The sequence below is a fragment of the Myotis davidii genome, unplaced genomic scaffold (assembly GCF_000327345.1).
Source record: "Myotis davidii unplaced genomic scaffold, ASM32734v1 scaffold330, whole genome shotgun sequence".
NCBI lineage: Eukaryota > Metazoa > Chordata > Mammalia > Chiroptera > Vespertilionidae > Myotis > Myotis davidii.
In genome coordinates this window covers 6,075,031-6,080,697 of record NW_006283770.1, presented here as the reverse complement: position 1 = coordinate 6,080,697, position 5,667 = coordinate 6,075,031, and the positions used below count along the sequence as shown (strand labels likewise).

The following is a 5,667-nucleotide window of genomic DNA, read 5'->3' as shown; positions in this document are numbered from 1 at the left end:
GTAGGTTAGGCAGGAGAAATGAGTTATGATGGTGGTACAGAAAGACACAGGTTTTTTATTCTGTCTAAAGTTGATGCTGATACTCTGGACTGCTTAGGAAAAGCATTCTTGTGTTCTGAAAAATAAATACGTATTTTTGATATGTAAGCATTTGCCTAACTCTGAGGCTGAGGAATATACTCTCACTGTGCTTTTTCCTCTTACCTACTCCCTCCAGTGGCTCCAAGTTTTAGAGCTGACATATTCCCACCTATTAGTGATAGAACCAAGGGGGTAGGGCCACATGTCATTCCATTCATTGTAGCCGTTATTCTTGAATAGGGGAAACCATTCTTGTTTTATGTGAGAAAGACGAAGGGCTGTGACCCAAGATGAGATCAGTTACAACAACCTGTTTGAATTTCAACATAAACATAATAGTCAGTGGAATAAAAGAATCAATTGTGCATCCTACCAGGAAGGTCAAGTGAATATGAAAGAGCTTAGTGCCTAGAGGTCACTGGTTTGATTCCTAGTCAGGATAGATGCCTAGGTTGCAGGCTCGATCCCCAGTAGGGGGCATGCAGGAGGCAGCTGATCAGTGTTGACACTGATGTTTTTATCTCTCTCCCTCACCCTTTTTCTCTCTTTAAAATCAATAAAAATATATTAAAAAGAAAAAGAAAGAGCTTTTTTTTTCTCATATCTTTGCCTAATATTGGGATATGAGAAATGTTACCCATGAGGTGCCTGGGTGACAAATTTGTAAAAGGCTGGTGTCAGCTTTCAGCATTCTAGGGCTAAAATGCAGCCCATCTGGGTAGAATTTCTCTGAGATTAAATACCAGTAGGACATGAGATATTTGATCAGTAAGTGCTGTTAAGGAAATTTTAAAGAACTTTGAACGGAGCATTCAAGAGTTACCTGAGAGTTAAATGGGTGCAATTTATATAGTTTGTCTGATGTTACTAAGAAGAAACAGCTTGATGCTGGAAGACAGCGTGTTAAGTATGGGAGATTAGAAAAATCTTTGATGGCATCATTGCACTTAAACTAACACCAGCCTTTGGCTTCTTTTTGTATGAACCAAATAAATCATTTACTTTTTGAAGCTACTGTTTGTTGGGCTTTGTATTTGCAGCTAAACTTATTGCACACTGACACATTCCCTCTTCTCTCTGCCCCATAGATATCTGATAAGTCAGAAAAACACATCTGGGTTAAAGACAGACCTTGGGATAGAAGAATTTGACTATGATTATCTAGACCTCTATGATGTCTACTTTATGTATATGTTTTATTTTGTTTTTGTCCAGAAATACTTAGGCTCATTATATTTAAATTAGAGGCCCAGTGCACAAATTCATGCACCAGTGGGGTCCCTCGGCCTGTCCTGTGGGATTGGGCCAAAACCAGCTTTCCGACATCCCCCAAGGGGTCCTGGATTGCAAGAGTGCGCAGGCCAGGCCAAGGGACCCCACTGGTGCATGATTGGGGCTGGGGAGGGGGTGGGGTGTGGGACCGAAGGAGGGCTCCAGGATATGTCCAGCCCATCTTGCTCTGTCCCGATCAGCCAGACCCCAGCAGCAAGCTAACCTACCAGTGGGAGCGTCTGCCCCCTGGTGGTCAGTGCATATCATAGCAACTGGTTGACCAGTTGACTGTCTCACCCCTGGTAGTCAGTGCACATCACAGCGAGCAGTTGAGCGGTCTTAGCAAATCATTAGCATATTATGCTTTGATTGGTTGAACAGATGACTGGAAGACTGGACACCTAGCATATTAGGCTTTTATTATATAGGATGAGTTCCATGAATAACAGTTTATTTTTTAAAAATTTTTAGTGAATTTGTTGTGGTGACATTAGTTAATAAAATTATATAGGTTTCAGGTGTACAATTCAATAATACATCATTTGTATATTGTATTGTGTGTGCACCAGCCCAGTCAAGTCTCCTTTCATCATCATTTATCCCCCCTTTACCCTTCTTTCCTGCTCACCACTCTCCTTTCCCTCTTGTAATTACCATACTGTTTTCAGTGTCTAAGAGGTGTTTTTATTCTTTGCTTAATCCCTTCACGTATTCACCTAGCCCCTGAGTACCATTCCCCTATGACAGTTGTCAGTCTGTTCTCTGCATCTATGAGTCTAGTTTCTATTTTGTTGGTTTATTTTGTTGATTAGATTCCATGTATAAGTGAAATCACATGGTACTAGTTTTACTCTGACTGGCTTGTTTCACTGAGCACAAAAATCTCCAGGTCCGTCCATGCTGTTTCAGAACGTAAGATTTTCTTCTTTTTTTATGGCCAATTAGTATTCGGTTGTAAAAACCACAGCTTTTTCATCTACTCATCTACTGGTGGGCACGTAGGCTGCTTCCAAATCTTGCCTATTGTGAATAATGCTACAGTAACAATTTGAGTCGACTTGAGATCTTCCTAGGAAAGGTGAACATTTTGACTTTCTAAAGACAGCTTGAGAAATGCAGAGAAGAAAGGCAAAGAAAAGAAACAGATGGGCATTGAATTACCCAAGATGTGCTCATCATGCTACATGTCAGCATGTCACCTTATTTACTTCTCAGAACTGCTCTTCAGGCATATTTTGTTACAACCATTTTACAGAATCTGAAATCTGAAACTTAAAATAGTAAAATCCCATATTAATAAGTGGCAGAACCAGATTTCATATCCAGATATTCTGACTGGGCATCCAGATTTTGTGTCCTTTGTCCCAGAAGGTGACATTACCTTTTCTATACCAGACAGATATCAAACCTGTCCATTGCTTTGAAAGGAGACACTATCTTTATCGTCCAATGCAGACATCCTTGGAAGGAAAATAGGGAACTAGGGCAGCCAATGCCTTTGCTTGCAAACTATGCAAATATAAGAGAGGCCCATGGAGCATTACCTCCCAACAGCATTCACCATTTTCCTCTTCTGCTCTCTTTCTGACACCCCTCACCACGGTTCAGTCCACCTTTGTGCTCCTGTATTATCTTAAGGGCCTGGGGCCTTTCAACTTTTTTACTCTTATCATTGAAGAAAAGTTTAAAAAATTCATTTTAAGCAATGAAAGGTTTTCATATGATCTTTTCAGGCAACAGAAGCATAAGCATAAATTCATTAGTTCAGTTATGTATTCAGTGTTTATTGTAAAGCTACTATAGAGCAGGTACTAAGCGCTTTCATTTTAACCATTCAGACACTAGTGAATATAAAGAAGTAACAGTATCAAGTAGAAATTTTACTCCGGTGGCGTTTAGTGCTTTTACATTGGATGGTCCAGGAAGACCTCAGTGAAAAGAGAGAAAAAAAAAAAAGTGAAATTTGAGCTAAGAACTCATGGATAATGTCCCAAGTAGATCCTGGGAAAGGATCTGGGGTGTTTATCTAAGGTGTCCCTTGAGATAAACTTTAACCGTGCAGGTGTGGGACGTTCAAGCAGTTGCTAGTGAAGAGGTTACTCTACACAAGCAGAACCAAGGAGGCAGGCTTAGGACCAAAAAGAGACCAGAACCTTTAATTTAACTTTTAAGTGTACACAAAATAATTCAATTAACTGCTGGAGGAATTACACCACATGAAACATATGCAGTTGCAAATCACACAGCACTTTATTACTCACACGATTCCTGGTGCTGCGGGTACTGGCTTAAGTGGGATCCCAGTGGTTCTGTCCTCGGGGGTCAGGCAGCTGGACTGGGCTGGTCTGGATGCAGGGGCCTGGCGTTCCTTGCCCAAGAGCTAGGTCGTGTATCAATTTGGAGGTACTGACTGTTCTTCTGTCGTCTGGAGGAGAGAGGAGTGTGGAGTGGTGTCGCTTGCCAGACTGACAAGAGGACGTGCCTTTGTGGCTGTCTCGACAGGCGAGCACCAGGCTTGTCAGGACCCCCACTTTTAAAGCCTGTACCCCATTTGCAGCACAATTGGCCATTTTGTTAGTTTATCAATGAATTACATCAAGGCACACATGTTTATCTCAACAGGGTGAATGGTCAAACATGGTCTTGAAATATTAAATGGAAAATTCCAGAAATAATTCATAAGTTTTAAAAATGTCAGCTGTTCTGAGTAGCATGATGAAATCTCGCAGGATCCCCTCCAGGATCGGAGTCTCTCTTTGTTCAAGGTACCCACTGGGCTCCCACCCGCTGGTCACTTCCTAACCATCTTGCATTATCAGATCCAATGTTGCAGAATCACAGAGCTTGTGTTCAGGTCACCCTTATTTCCTTCAAAATGGCCCCAAAGTTCAAGAGTAGTGATGTTTGCAATTCGGATATGCCAAAGAGTGCTGGAGGCAAAGACCAACAAGTAGTTAGCATCATAAATGGGAGAGGTCCGTCAGAAGGCTGATGGACCTTGGGGCTTTAGCAAGGGCTAAAAGCTATGCAACGATTGTTCTGTGGAGACAATGGTGGCTGAAGGCAATCTCCTAACCTGATAATCTTTTACTGTTTACCAAACCTTACCTTTGATATGTCTGTGTGGTTTGCTAAAGGGCAAATGTATATTCCAGTAAAGAAAAAGCCATGGGTCCAGAGATTCAGGGAGCCACTCCACTAGAGAGTAGGTTTCTGCCTGGTTCCCCCAATTCCTTCCAAATTTATATTTATTGTCTAGTATATCCATTTGCGTGTGGCCCCTTCTCCAGATTCTGAATGCTTGCTGCAAAAGGTTGCAGCAAAAGAGAAGCTGTAAAGTGCTTCCTTGAAGTAAAAAAGTGAAAGTTCTGGATGTAATAAGGAGAGAAAAAAATCATATGCTGAGGCTGCTAAGATCTACGGTAAGAATAAATCTAACCATGAAAGAAGGCAAAAGAAATTCATGTTAGTTTTGCTGTCACATCTCAAATTGCAAAAGTTATGACCACAGTGTGTGATCATAACTTATGAAATGCCTTAGTATGTATATATGTATATATGTACACATGTGAACAGATAAACACATATATGCATATAAAGGGGTGTGTGCGTGTGTGTGTGTGTGTGTGTTTCTACTAGTTAGGCTTGGCTGAAGAACCCTGACTAATACATCATGCTAGTGATTTAATAAGTTACTTTTTATTTATTTTTATTTTATATTTGTTCTTGGTTTGCCCACTGTGTCTAATCAGGACACTTCTTACTGGCAATTGGACTTTGGTTCAGCAACCTTGATACTTGAGTTCTGGCTAAGAAAGAATTCAGAGCCAAGACTCAAATACAGGCAAGAATTTATTTAGAAGATCACAGATATAGAAGAAGTGAGCCGTGGAAGAAGTAAGCCAACTGGGCTAGGAGGGCTCAGGAAATAAGAATCAGAGGCAAAAGAAAGGTCCTTGGAACTTAGGAGAAAGAAAGCAAGGATATATGCCCCTTGGGGAAGGAGCGAATACCTGAGAAGGGAGTAGAAAAGGGCACAGAGTGCTTGAGAAAGGGTAGAGGGGAGCTAATAAATTATTTTTAACAGAGATACTGACATTTTAAAAAATAATGTGGAATTTTCAAAAGCAATATTTTAGGATAGGAATAACTTGTAAGGTATCTCTTTGATTATAGAACCTAAAATAAAACTACCACGTCACATAATCAAGGGATTAATTTGAATCTTAGCTCCATAAATAATTGCTGCTCTTTGACAAAGCAACTTTGCTTAGCTTTGTTTCTTCATCTGTAAATTGGGATAAAAATTACTTT

At 40.6% G+C, this 5,667-nt stretch overlaps 1 long non-coding RNA gene across 1 annotated transcript in view; it reads right to left on the bottom strand.

The window, feature by feature from the left end:
• LOC107183708 overlaps positions 1–3,959 on the bottom strand; it is a 30,589-nt gene extending 26,630 nt beyond the window's left edge. The window contains exon 1 of the long non-coding RNA XR_001514512.1: positions 3,615–3,959. This is a non-coding gene — a long non-coding RNA (uncharacterized LOC107183708). The remainder of the gene's footprint in view (positions 1–3,614) is intronic.
• Positions 3,960–5,667: the final 1,708 nt, after the last annotated feature.